Source organism: Leptopilina heterotoma, unplaced genomic scaffold, assembly GCF_015476425.1.
Source record: "Leptopilina heterotoma isolate Lh14 unplaced genomic scaffold, ASM1547642v1 Lhet_116, whole genome shotgun sequence".
Taxonomy (NCBI): domain Eukaryota; kingdom Metazoa; phylum Arthropoda; class Insecta; order Hymenoptera; family Figitidae; genus Leptopilina; species Leptopilina heterotoma.
In genome coordinates, this window is record NW_025110835.1 from 1,062,599 (window position 1) to 1,078,443 (window position 15,845).

A 15,845-nucleotide genomic window follows, 5' to 3' on the forward strand; every position below is an offset into this window, starting at 1 on the left:
TCAATTCACAAGATGTCTAACCAAAAAGTTCTACTATTTACTGTCAATTACTGTCGGATATTCATAAATCTGCTTTGAAAAGTGAAGTGTTTTTGGATTCTACGTGTTTGGTCGAGAAAAATAAGTATTTTGTCTACAGTTTTTATACGTGAGTCTTATTTTTTTATGATAATTTACAATATTTTTGCTGTCTATCAAAATCATCAAAAAATGAGCACTTTGCGCCCATCGCCCATTACCAAGTTTGCAGATTTTTTCTGTTATTTAAAATCTAAAAATAGTCTGAATTGACGAAATTTCAGCTGTATTTTGTATTTATTTATTTATTTTCATTTTTCTAAAATTTATTTAAATTTTGCCTCCAAGTGCTTTCAGAATATTTTTTACAGTATTAGAAACATCGAAAAGACTGTGTCAACACAATATAAATATTTTTAGTGAATTTACAACATTTTTAAAGTAGTAAATTTACTATTAATATTTCAATTTACATATTTCTTGGTGTAAATTTCCTATGTATCTCTTTGTAAATGTACTATGTATTTTTACAGTACATTTACTTTTTATTATATTATTTTATTTTTTATAACGTCACCCTTCTATATATAAAATTTGATTTCATAACCTCAAATTATAAATTATTATTTATTGTAATTTTTAATATAAAAATCAGTTTTCAAAATAATAAATTATTAAAGGTTTTATCATTACTAATGTTATTATTTTGATTTTGATTCTGAATTTTAATCGATTCTACATCTGAGATGCTAGTATTCATTGTTTTTATTATTGATATTTTATTAGTACACTGAAAAAAAATTTAATTGATTCAAATAACCGATTAATTGACTATTATCAATTAAATATTTAATTGAATCAAATAATATTTATTGGAGACAATTTAATGGTATTTGCTTTAAATACTGAAATTATTGATTCAAATACCGTTTAATTGATTTTTTAAAATATTATTTGATTCAATTAAATATTTAATTGATAATAGTCAATTAATCGGTTATTTGAATCAATTAAATTTTTTTTCAGTGTATTAATTTAAAGAAAATTGAAATTTAAAATAAATTCTTTCTTTCTTTTTTAAAAATTTTAAATTAAATTTATTACATAAATTAAGAATTAATTTAAGATTAAAAAGAAAAATTATATTTACGAATAAAAAATTGAAATTAAGTTTGAAAATAAAAAATAAAATTTTTATTTAATTTTAACTAAAAATTGACGAATTCTACAAAATTAAAAGTAATGAATAATAACGTGTAAAGAAAAATTAAGTTTTAGTTTTAGTTTTGCATAATTTAATAGTCAAACAATTGAATATTGAAATTAAAATATAAAAAAACATTAAAGCTATCAAAATTCATATTTCTAAACTTTTTACTTTTTTCTCTAATTAGAATAATCAAGACTAATAAAAGGATGAAATCTAAAATATAATTATTAAAAATTTTACCAATTAATATTAATTATTAATTTTTCTTTTTGTTTATAATAATAATAATAATAATAATAATTCTATAATGATATTTATAAAATTATTAGTAATATAATAATAATAATAATAATAATGTTAATTAATATTATTATTTACTTAATTAGTAAATTTTATTTTATTAAATATAAATTTTTTATTGAGCACTTGTTAAATTTATTAAAAAGTACACTGAAAAAAAATTATTTGATTCAAATAACCAATCACTTTTCTATGATCAAATAAAAATTTACGTTGAGTCACATAATTTTTATTTGAATCAATTTATTGGTGTTTGCTTCAAATACAGAAATTATTGTTTCAAATAAAATTTACTTGACTTAAATTAAAATTTTTTGATTCAAGGAAATATTTATTTGATAACAGACAAGTAATCGGTTATTTTGAATCAAATAAATTGTTTTTAGTGTATGTTATTCAAAAATTACAATATAATTTTTACAATTTACAATAAAATTTTTATTTTATATTCTTATAAGAAATTTTGGGAATCCACAAAAACCTGGTGCATAAAAGTAAATTTTTTCTGGAAAAAGTTCCTTATAGTTCTTACATAATATTGTAAGAAAACTCCCTTCTTGGTGAAGGTCTGATCATTTTCGACTGATTCTACTGAATAAACACCTTCATTGCGATGAAGTTTCAAGGAATAAAAATAGTGTTTTGCATCTGTCAAACATGAGGATTATCGAGATATTGAGAAAATATATGGAAACCGTCTTTATTTTCTCTTTCACTTGTCCTATTTTTCTTTTTAACTTTTTCTTCATTCTCATACGAAAAGATTGTCCTGTTTTTGACACTGATCTGAGTTATATTCTACTTAGAGCAATCCCTTTTCTACACCATCCACTAGGATCAACGTATTCACAACATTGCTGTCTCAGATTATTTACTGACAATGACGCAATGAAAGATTTGCTTTCATCTAATCTTGACCAAAATAAAAAAAGAAGAAAAACACGTGCAACATAATGCTTATAATATGTCAAGCTAGACAAGTAGAAATATAATCAATAGAGAAAAAAATGAATTGTTCGGGTTTACATTCGGTCGAAGGACATTCATTTATTACAGCCATCCCTTCATGTGTCTAAAAAGGCTTTCTTTGCTTGAAGATTCTAAAGATCTGCATCATTTGTTCAATTTTTTTCGTATAATTGAAATTTTCACTTTTAGTATAATATTTTTGTTCATATATAAAGATAATAATTAATTATTTATTCTGTTGAAGTGTTTTATCATTTATAAAGAGGATGCTGTATAAAAATGAAAAATTTTCTTAATAGAACACTGGTGCAATTTGAAATAAAAAACATTTTTTTTCAAAAGAAATTTTCTTCTCTTGCTTTCAGAAAAAAAAATATTTTTAAAAATTTTCATTTTTTATAAACAAAAAAAATTTTATTTACAGTATATTCCCCTTTTTCTATACTAATATAAAATTCTCCTCCGAAATTCAATTATTTTGAAAAATTTTAATAAAATTCTTGACAAAATTTCAATTATTTTCAAAAATTTCCCTCATTTCAATTATTATTAATATCTATACTATTTTAATAAAATTTCCCAAAAGAATTCTATTATTTAAACAAAATTTAAATAAAAATTTAACAGGAATTCAATTATTTTCAAAATTAATAAAATTCTTCGCAGAAATTCAATTATTTTTAATTTTTTAATGAAGTTTCTCCAAAGAATTCAAATATATTCAGAGAATTGAAAAATATAGTTCTAAGAAATTTATATACAGTGAAATCTCGATTATCCGAACTAACCTAGGCAAGGCTAGGTTCGGATAATCGAAAGTTCGGATATAATAGAGATTTTAATTTTTCTTCATAATTAAAGTAAAAAAATTGGATAGTTGGACTATGTATATTTAATTTAATACTTTTTTTAAAAATATGCATAAGTACATATACGTAAATATACATTAATTAATAATAATATACTAATATAACAGAGAATTCAGAATTTTTTAAATATTTTTTTGGCATAAATGTTGTTATTTTGGTTTGAAAGATTCGGGAGGCCAAAAAAAAGTTCGGATAACAGAAGTTCGGATAAAATGATTTTCGGTTCGGATAATAGAGGGTTCGGATAACAGAGGTTCGGATAATCGAGGTTCCACTGTATTTCGAAAAATTTTAATAAAATTATTTTAAAAGTTCTATTATATTAAAAAATTTTGACAAAATTCTTTACAAGATTTAGTTAATAAAATTTTCCTATACAATTCAATTATTTTCAATACAATTCAATTATTTAAGAAATTGTAATAAAATTCTTTTCAAGAATTCATCTCTTTTCAAAAGTAAACATTTTCACAGGAATTCAATTATTTAGAAAAACATTTCTTTTAATTCTTTGTCAGATTTCAATTTTTGATTTTCAATTATGATTTTCAATTTTTTAATGAAATTTCTAGATAAAATTTAATTATTTATAAAAAGTTTTAAAAAATACTGAAAAATTCAATTATTTAAAAAAATTTGAATAAAATTCTTCACAAGGAATTAATTATTTTCATAAATAATAATATTTTTCTCCGGAATTCAATTATTTTCACAAATAAAATTCGTCACAGAAATTCAATTCTTTAAAAAAAGTTTTAATAAAATTCGTTGCAAGAATTCAATTATTTTCATAAATAACAAAACTTATTGCCGAATTTCAATTATTTTTTATACAATCTATATTAATAAAATCAGACTTCTGTCTGTACATTGCTCCAAACTTGAAAATTTTTATATATTTTTTCGTTTTGAGACATAAGAATTCGAAAAATGTAAAAAAAAATTTCTGTCTGTCTGTATGGAAAACTTTGTTCGCGCATCAATTGAAAACGGTTTAACCAATTAAAGTGAAATTTGGCAGTCTATTAGGTATTAACGTAACTTAAAATCATAGCCTTATCCGATTAAAAAATATTATCTTGAACGAAAGTTATGACATTTTTCCAAAAAATTCGAAAAATAAAAAAAATGCAAATTTTTTATTTTTTGTAAAATGAATGCAAAACTATCTTTAGCTAACTTTTTTTGATAAATACAACCCATTTCTACAATAAAATTTTTAAAAAAGACGTATTTGGAATTTTTTTTTCGTTTTTTTAGATCAACTTTTTTTTTAAAAATAGTGATTTTTATTCTTTACACGGAGAAACTTTTTCTTCTAATATTGAATATATTTGGTTATCTTTATTCTAAAAGTACGTTAGAATGTGAGGATTTTTCGTGCGTTGTGCTAATAATTTCAACATTAATACGAAAATATGATAAGTTCGTTATATATTAAGCAACCTTCGGTGTACAAAAATTACTATCTGCATTAGAAATAGTCTTATTTTTCTTTAGAAAAGAATAAAATGCTAGTTTTTGTTTGTGAAATAATACGGTAATTCTAACCTTTTTTCCACATATAGATAGAATATATAACAGACATTCTAACGTAACATACCAATTTTGGAAGGACTGCGGGCGGACTTAACCGATTTCGCCCGAGCATCACCGAGTCCATCACCTGACGTCGCGAACTAACCCTAATGTTTTCGAAGATGAAATTCACACGTGTATGAAAGAAAAAAACCTTTTATTAATAAACGTGAATGTCTCCTCATGCCAAATTAAATTCAAGAACTGTTCCTCAATATAACATAATTTTTTTCACGACTTTTACTTATTTACATAATTTGATTAGTAAGTTATTTTAAAAAATGCTCTCTCTCGAAGGCACATATTTTTCCACTCGTTTAATATATAAGGACGATTCAGCTGTGTACTTCTAACGAATCGTGCGATCTTTCGGTTTCCGTGACCAATCGTCGTGTCTTTACTTGCGTGTGCGTGTGTGCGTTAATAATATAGGTTAGGTTCTTACGTCGTGTTTAGGGTACAGTCACACGATCAATGCATCTGCATGATGCATGCATGCACAAACATTTGACTGATCACACCTCAATTTTTCGCTCTCGAAAAATCATTTTTCTGGCGGGATATTTAAAATTGATTAAAATTTAAAAATAACGTATTACTAATTATTAAAATAAAAAATAAAAAAAATTGAACGTTTATTATAAGGAATTAATTGTAAATAAATTTCTCTTAATTTGTGGCATATTTTAATATTGTGAATTTTTATAATTTAAAATATGCCACAAATTAAGAGAAATTTATTTACAATTGATTCCTTATAATAAACGTTCAATTTTTTTTATTTTTTATTGTAATAATTAGTAATACGTTATTTTTAAATTTTAATCAATTTTAAATATCCCGCCAGAAAAATGATTTTTCGAGAGCGAAAAATTCAGGTGTGAACAGTCAAATGTTTGTGCATGCATGCATCATGCAGATGCATTGGTGACTGTACCCTTAAATATATTTACCTACAGTTACAGTGACATACACTAATGCCATCTACCATCAGATCCAAGTATCACTATCGTCTCTATGAGTATCTATAGACAATTAATTTGTTGTGTTTCTTTTTAATTCATGGCTTTCCCAACTTTGCAAAAATTATTATTTTCTTTCTAAAACAACATACTAATTTTCGTTAGTTTCCTTATGAAGAACTGTAAAATATATACTGAATGAGTGTTTTTGATAGTCTCAATAGCAATTTCTATAACCTATGTCGTTTTTCCCTTGAATCTAACCTAACATACTAAAATGTCTCACCAGTTTTAAGAATTAGTGGTATTAAAAGTTTCTCCGTGTAAGCAAGCTTTTCAGGAAAAGTTATTAATGTTTTTTATTTAAAGATCAGTATGTAAAGTAAGAAATTTGCTACATTAGACAAAAATAATGAAGCTAAATGTCATAAAAAGGAAGAAAAAATGTTGAATTTCAAAAATTCGGTTTTTCGAAATTTTCATAATTTTTAATAATTTTTGGTTTTTACCAAAGGGTGGAGACTATTAAATAAGTAAAGTATTTTTGAAGAGCACAAAAATAATGAAGCTAAATGCCATAAAAAACAAGGAAAAATGTTGAATTTTAAGAAATTCAGTTTTTCGAAATTTTGATAATTTTTTATTTTTTACCAAAGGGTGGAGACTATTAAACAAATAAAGTATTTTTAAAGAGCACAAAAATAATGAAGCTAAATGCCATAAAAAAGAAGGAAAAATGTTGAATTTTAAGAAATTCGGTTTTTTGAATTTTTACTAATTTCCATAATTTTAGATATTTTACCAAAGGGTGGAGACTATTAAATAAGTAAAGTGTTTTTGAAGAGCCCAAAAATAATGAAGCTTAATGATATAAAAGAGAAGAAAAAAATGTTAAATTTTAAGAAATTCGGTTTTTCGAATTTTTGATTTTTTGCTAAAGGGTGGAGACTATTCAAATAGTAATATTATACTACCGAAATAGCTAATAGTAACTAATTATTAATTTTCCGGTCAAATTAAATTCCCGGCTATTTTCTGATTTTCCAGATTGGTAGAAATTGATTTATTATTAAAAATTTTGATAAAGTTCTTCATAAAAATTCAATTTTAAGAAATATGCAATTATTGAATAAAATATTTATTTTTGTATTTAAATAATTGAATTCTCGGGAAATTTTCGAATAAAAATTGATATCGTGAATTTTCAGAAATAATTGAAATACACTGTAAGAAATTCTTATTGAAATTTCATACGACCCACGATGTACATAAAGTTACAACAGACCATCGTATGAATTTTACATTTTGATTATAAAATTACCGTCTGCCATGAAATTTCAACAGAAAACCATATACTGAACATAACCTTAAAATATATTTTATTCACTTTTTTTTCTTGCACGTTTATAATATTTATATAAATATTTTTTTAAATAATTATTAGAATGTGTTTAAGTTATAAAAATGAATACTTTTTTATAATATAATTAATGATATATACGTTTAAAATAGAATAATATATTTTTCCGAAATAAAATTTTTAAGCGTAATAAAATTAAACAAATATGTAGAACTTTCAATACTCCCGGTAAATTTACACATCCTACCATGTGAAATTTAACCAGGTTTTTATTGAAAATTCACACGTTGCTCGATTGTAACTTTATGTACAGCGTTGCTCCTGTGAAAATTAAACATTTCTGGTAAAATTAATGAAAGTTGGTAAATTTAAATGGACTATCTAATTAAAATTCTTTTAATCTAGTGATATTCATACGACATTCGAATGAAAATTTTACACATTCACATGAAAATTCAGAAAGGATTTTTTACAGTGTAGAAATAATTGAATTTTGAAAAGGGTTGAAATTAAAATCTTTCAAAATTTCAATTTCTAATTACAATATGCTTATATGATATAAAATAATGATTTTTTCACTCTGTCATCTTAAATTTATTATAAGTTATTGAATTTGAGAATCTTAATTTCTATAGAAAAATAATAATGATTAAATATTTATTTAAATAAGAAGTTATTGATGTTCTTCAGGGTCAGGGAAAAAGTGAAAATTTTGTCTGGAAATCAGGGAAAAGTCAGTGAAAATTTGTATCTTGACAAACGATGCTGGTCTTGTAAAATTAATTTAACAATTTTTGGAGTTGAATATCAAATTTCGTCTTTTTTTCATTAAATTGGAGCTTTTTTGATTAAAGAAAATCTTTTTCCTAAACAATGACGTAGTCAGAAATTTTTTAGAATTTATTTCCAATTCAGAAAAAATGAGTGTCTTGAATGGAAGTACACCCCGGAAATTCCTCAAGTTTTTTATTTTAATAATATTTTAACATTTCTATTATGATTTAGAAAAATCCGAAGTCATATAGTAATTTTCCGATTATTTTGCACTTTATATAATAACTAATAACCAAAGAAGTTTCTGCTTGAAAGCGAGCTCTATGAAAATCCGTCATTAACACTTGGATCATAAATTAGTTTGGTAATGAGAGTGCATTGAATTATATACGAAATTGATAGCGCAAAAGCAGGTGAGCTTCTCTCATTATCTTTTGACATCAGGAACAATTACTTCCTTGACATAACTTAATAGCTGCGGAAGAGATAAACTATATCTGCGAAGAAAATTGTAATGAAGGTTCATATACAGTTTTATTTTGTGCATCACGCTTCGACAGAAAATATATTGAAAAGAGATAATATCGAAAAAGGAACTATATCAAACGAAACATCATTAAAGGACAAATTTAATCTAAAATATTTTTTTTTTAAATGAATTATTAAATGTAACGTACTTTATATATCGTATTATATCGTTGCAAATGTCTAAGCATCTTAAGCTCTTAACTAAATTTTGAATATTTGAAATTCAATACAAATTATAGTTATAACAAGACTTGAATGTCCATGAGCAATATTAACTAGTTGTGGTATTCGTAGAACTTGTTACTATTGATCGAGTCTTGCAAAAGGTAAATCATAGTCGTACTTCAATTAAATTAATAATTTAATTTCAATTAAATATGTAGTTTAACTATTAAATGAATTCATTTCATTATAATGCTACATGAATCCAAAATAGACATATATGTTTACTTTAAATATATGTGTCTCTATATAGTTTATATTGATAAAGTAAATTAATTTCAATTATGAAACTAAAGATTTATTTATCCTGCATGTAAATGAGATCGAAGCCCATAATTCACAAAGAGAAATATTTTCCATACTACACACGAATTTTATATAAACGCGGTTTATTTAACTCCAATATATGAATCGATGAATAATTATGAATTTAAAAGTTAAGATGAAAATAAATGTCGGTATTAAAGTCAATGACCTCACGATAAATAGACAAGTTGCGAAAATTAAGTCATTAAATTTAAAAATTGAAAATAAAATTTTTAAATTGAACAATATTAGGGGAACATAGTCGAGGTCGGCCACCTTTTTAACTTTTGTTTATAACTTTTTTTAAAAAATGAATTTGGACAATTGAAGTATATGGTTGGAAAGTCCTGTTTAATAGGAACATCTTTTCTGTTCAAAGTAAATTGATTGGTTTTAAAATGAAAAAGTTATAAAGATTTTAAAAAAAAAAATTTGTAGTCGAGGTTGGTCCTTACAGTCAAGGTCGGCCATGTTTAAAATTCAAAGGGCATTAATCGTTAAAAAATAAAATAACATGTTTGGAGTTACAGAAAATTGATTCTTTATTGTTTACAGTTTGTAACTTAATGAAATAACAAAATAATAAAAATAAACAATATAAAAAAATAAATATAAATAAAAAAAAATTTTGCACTAAAATATTAATAAAATTAAATAAAAATATTAATAAGATGATCAATTATATTATGAGTTATACAGAATTGCAGTTTTTGCAAATGAAGTAGCTCGTCCTCATCTTTGCGCATTTTAAACACATAGTGGCCGACCTTGACAGTAAGTAACATTACCGAATTGTTGTAACCATAAAGAAATACGTTTCGGGATTCGATTTTTTACTTTGTTTTTCTTTCAACCATGACCCAGTAAACGAAAACTAATTGAAATGAATTAAAAAGAATTCACAAAGAGCTTTCGTGAATCCCGCTTTGTGACAAATACGAATTGGAGCCATGATGCAATTTTCCTGAATTCGTGAAACTGTATTGAACTTCCGAACCTTCTATCCGTACCAATTCACTGGACAAGTTTTGAGCCTTTAATTTTTTTTCAATTCGTTAGCACGAATTCAATGCATTCCTTGGCCATTTCTTTCGAATGCGAATTCGTTTGGACAGATTGGTACATATTGAATTAAATTCAATTGAATATACAAAGAGCTTGAGTGAATCCCGCTTTGTGACAAATACGAATTGGAGTCTACCAAAAATGTTAATTCGTTTCAATTCATTTGAATTAGTTTTTTTTACTGGGGAGTCCCACAAATTTTCTGCATACTTGCCTTGACGATTCAATTTGTTTTTTATCTTTTATTAATGGTTTTTCACATTATGCACAAAACTTTTTTTGATCTTTTTTTGTACCGACGTCACAGAAAACACAATTTTCGATCCTCCGAAAATGTAATTGAACAAAAAGTTAGGTTTTACTAAGACAAGCTTCGACAAGCATGCGCGTAGGTGGCGCTAGTGAACTTGACAAAAAAACGCGAGTGGCCTACCTAGACAGTGGTCCAACCTCGACTATACTCCCCTAATTAAAATTTATTAGTGGATTTTTTTCACAATGATTACGAATTCACAAAGAAAAATGTTCTATCTTATCAATTTTTTAAAGAGAAAATTAATGTTAAAAAATCAGAAAACAAAAAATGTTTGGTTATAGGGGAGAGTCTCCAGTTGTGAGACGGGTTTTATTTTTGACCCGTAAATTGTAAACGGGTAAACGAAATTGTAAATAAAATACACCGTTCGAAAGGTAACAGAAATACGCAACTTTTATTAAAAGAAAGTATAGTGTTTCGATGAACTCAAAAAATTTTATGATACATTTTCCGAGCACATCGCTTTTTTCAAAAAAAAAAAATGTCTGCAGTTGTGAGACACTCATTAAAAATTGCTAAAATTTAATAAGTTTGACATAAAACGTTATGTTTAGTAGAAATAATTAAATATATTAATAATATATATTATTATATACTAAATAATAATATTTATTCGCCAAAATATGTCTAACAAATAAACACAATTTAATAGCTTCAACAAGAGCAATAAAATTGATTTCTTCTGAATCAATTGACTTTTTTCCACTTGAAATGCCCAAAAATATTAGAAAAAAGATCAAAACAACATTTAAATAGTATGCCTGCAAAGTCGTATTTTTTATGCTGCCCAGATGGGTGTTGACACCGTCTCACAACTGGTGATATGCTGTGTCTCACACCTAGAAATTGGCGCTATTTTGAAAAAGGAAAATTAAATTATTTTCAACCGTAGATTGGAACAATGCAATATTGCATCACAAAATATAAGGAAAACACTAAAAGAAAATGCATTACATTTACCTTTTCCAATTAATTAACTTGGAAAAAAAGTACTTTGCATTTATTGAAAAAACGCTTTTTAGTCGATTATCACACACAGTGTTGGTATTTAACAAAAACAGTTTATATATCCGCTTCGGCGTACTCGAAAAAGTTGGCTCATATAAAAAGAAATGTTTTTATATAAACCAATCGGCTTTTTAATATTGCATGTTAAAAAAAATTGACTGTCTCACAACTGGAGGTATCTCACAACTGGAGACTCTCCCCTATTTGTTTTTACAATAAATACCTACAAAAAAGTGAAGGTTATGGAATTTTTTAGATTCAAATGAAAGTTGAAATTGAAATGCCAAAAAAAGGAAAAATTGTTAAATATAAATTATCAAAAATCTTGTTTTTAAATTTCAAAGTTTCTTAAAGTTTTGAACATTCAGAAAAAGGAAATATTTTTTCTGTTTAAATATTTTCAAAAATTACTGTACAAAACAGAAAACCAACTAAAATGAAACATTTCATTATTCAAAAATTAATTTTTTTATAATATATAAAACACTTTTTTTGTAAAAGAGATTCAAATAAAGAAGTTAAAAAATATCCTCTTTCATTTGAAGGTTAGAAATGTTAGGAAAATAATTTCAAAGTTAGAAACAAAATTTCATTTGTTAATTAATTCTTTTACGTTATTATAAGGTTATTTAGTTACTCAAATGTGAAAAATGACAAAATTGAATGCAAATGAAAAAATGATTTCCAATTTTCTTATCATAATTGAAATCAAAATTTTGCTTGAGAAATTTGGTTATTTGAAATTTCAACTTTCATTTGAATCTCAAAGTAAGATTAGAGCAATTCCATTTTTTTAAAATCTAAAATTAAATGAGAAGCAATTTTTCAAAAGTTGATAAATCCATTTTTTTAAAAGCGGAGATATATAAGTGTAGATTTAAAATATTAAGGTGAATAATTTTTTTTATATTTGAAGGAATAATTATAAAACTTTTAAATCTCACGATTATAATACACAGTTTAATTAAAAACACAGCATCTTAAATCTAAGAAAGAAAATATTGTAACATAAACAATTTATTTTAATTTTTCTGTGTTAAAATATATTCCTAAAGTATTTCTCAAAAGTTTTGAACGATCAAGAACGAAAATTTAATTTCTGTATAAATATTTTCAAAAATATCTAAATTTTAATGAAATATAATATAAATTAAACCTTTTATTTAAAAATTAACTTTTTTATTTACGAAATTTTTTTTTTGTAAAATTACAAATCGAGAGAAGGGCTAATAGTCGCCGTTCAAGTGAACGTTAGAAACTTTTGGGATGTTCACTTTGTTCACTTCAACGTTTAAAATTTAAAGAAAATCTTAAAATTAATTTTTAGTGGTTATTAAATTATTTTGTTGTATTTTTTGAGAAAAGATAATATTTTTTCAGGGTGGCCACAGGTCATAAAATCTTTGCATAAATTTAATTATGTTCAAAAATGTTTTAAAATCCTCGTCAAAATTTCAATTATCTTTATAAATAATATAAAATTCTTCTGCAAAATTTAATTATTTTCAAAAATTTTAATAAAATTCTTGGCAAAATATCAATTATTTCAAAATTTTCCTGATTTCAATTATTTTTAACATCTACTATTTTAATACAATTTTCCAAAAGAATTCTATTATTTAAACAAAATTTTAATAAAAATTTAACAGGAATTCAATTACTTACCAATGTTTTATAAATTTCCCTATTCAATTCAATTATTTTCAATACAATTCTAGCATTCAATTATTTTCACAGATAATACATTTTTCTTGAGAATTCAATTATTTAAAAAAATTTTGGTAAAATGCTTTATAAATTTGAAAAATTATAATAAAATTGGTCATAGAATAGAATTATTTTCGTAAAATACAACATTCTTCCTAGGAATACAATTATTGTCAAAAATGATTGTACAAATTTTCGAAACAGTTCAATTATTTTCGTAACAAAAATAAAATTCTTTGAAGCAATTCAATTATTTAAGAAACTTTAAAAAAATTCTTTCCAAAAATTCAATTCTTTTCAAAAATAAAATTTTTCACAGGATTTTAATTATTAAAAAAAAAATTGAATAAAATTCTTCGTTAGATTTCAATTATTTTCAATTTTTTAATAAAATTTCTAGATGGAATTTAATTATTTTTAAAAGGTTTCAAAAAATTTTGAAAAATTCAATTATTTAAAAAAATTTGAATGAAATTCTTCACAAGAAACTAATTATTTTTATAAATAATAATATTCTTCTCCGGAATTCAATTATTTTCAGAAATAACAAAACTTATTGCAGAATTTCAATTATTTTTTATACCTACAATTCTAAATAAAATGATAGAAAATTGCATTTATTTTTACAATTTTTTTTTAAATTCGACGAAAGAATTCAATTATTATTAAAAATTTTCATAATATTCGTCATAAAAATTCAATTTTAAGAAATATGCAATTATCGAATAAATTATTTATTTCTGTATTTAAATAATTGAATTCTAAGGAAATTTTCTACACTGTAAAAAAAGGGAGTTAAATTTTAACTCCCCCGGGGGTCTATAAAAGTCGCACCCATTGGGGAGTTAATGCCAGGGGAGTTAAATAAAGAGAGTTAAAATTTAACACCTAAATTCTAACTCCCCATGGAAAAAATAACTCGCGCGGGTGTTGAATGAAGGCAGTTAGAAATTAACTCTCTTTTGGAGTTGATTTTTAACTAGAAAAATTTAACTCCCAACTCCCGAGTCCGTTAACTCCCTAAATTTTTTACAGTGTATTAAAAATTGATTAAAAAATGAATTTCACTTAAAATTTAAAATTATAATTGAATATTAAATTCACGCATTATAGCGTGGATTTTTAGAAATAATTGAATTTTGAAAAGGGTTAAAATTAAAATCTTTGAAAATTTGAATTTATAGTTACAATATTCTGATGATATAAAATAATGATTTTATCACTCTGTTATCTTAAATTTATTACAAGTTATTGAATTTGAGAATCTTAATTCTTATAGAATAATAATAATGATTCAACCCGTGTAGAAAAATTTCGTGGCGCTAGCTAGCAGCGCTAGACTGCATGTAAATTTACCATGTATCTAGCACTGCTAGCTAGCGCCAAGAAATTTTTCTACACGGGAATATATTTATTTAAAAAAAAGTTATTGATGTTCTTCAGGGTCAGGGAAAAAGTGAAAATTTTTTCTGGAAATCAGGGAAAAGTCAGGAAAAAACAAAATTAAAATTTTGTGGTAACCCTGAACAAGTAAAGTAGGTTATTTCAACAGTTTGATTATTCAGTGAAATAAACTTTTTCCGTAGGTGTAATTTGTTTAACATTTTTCAAAATAATATATTCCTAAAGTTTAGATTGTTCAAACGTTATGGTGAAGTTCACAACGATTATAATAAACGATTAATTAGAAAAATATTTTTTTTGGCTAAAATAAAATTTTTGTAACAATATTTCTTTATCTACAATTCAAAAAAAATAAAAATCAGTCAACAACAAATATTGCATTTTTGTTGCAAAATTATTTAAAAAATTGCGATCAAATGATATGTCATTCAAAAGTGGTTTTTGCGTTTTGGTCGTAGAGCCAACTCCTCATATTTTTATAGCTTACTCGGTGCAATTGAAAGATGAGAGTAATATTTTAGAAAAAGCAGAAAAAAAGGAAAAGAAATTCTGAATTACGATGTGCCATTAAGGATTGCAATGTATGCCCATCACAGAATTCATAATTCTGCTAGAGACTGTAACATGACTCTCCACTTCGCTAACCTTGCGACGTGATCACTAACACCCTTCTGAAACCGAAGGTATGTCCTTTGATCCTGTAGGTTGTAGATGTGTCCCGTTGCGTACGCACTTAGGTGAATATATGTTCGCCTTTGTCATTCTCCACTTCTTACTACCTCTATCTGTTCGTATCAGCGTCGGAATGAGAAAAAGGAAACGAAATTTCCCTGAATTATTTCCCCGAGACTATTTGCAACGAGCTCTTCTGTCACAGACAGACAGACAGCCATTTCAGATTCCTATGTATAAAATATATTAGAATAGTATAGGTATTCATTGGGTGGTGGTTTCAATAAAAATTGAAGAAGAAGAAGAAGAAAAAATCATCATATACATATAAGAAGACGATAATTTCTTCGTGTATATGTAATTGATTCGATTACACGAAATCCTATATTCAATATTCGTGAAGCCCGCCTCAAAACTCTTTTACAAAAGCATCTAGACAGAGAGACCAGAATCAGAGGAAATTACGTAATTTCCCGTTTCCCTCTAACTACAGTTCAGAAACGCTGTGTTCTTGACGCCAAGAGTCCTATGAGTTAATATTTTGCATCTGACATCGAGTCAAGATGTGCCATCCGCC

The 15,845-nt window shown here is 24.9% G+C and overlaps 1 protein-coding gene across 1 annotated transcript in view; it reads left to right on the forward strand.

Annotated features, from left to right (window-relative positions):
- LOC122509526 (complexin) overlaps positions 1 to 15,845 on the forward strand; it is a 577,926-nt gene continuing 562,081 nt past the window's right edge. The window contains exon 1 of the mRNA XM_043623695.1: positions 1 to 148. The gene's annotated coding sequence lies outside the window, so the exon portion shown is untranslated. The remainder of the gene's footprint in view (positions 149 to 15,845) is intronic.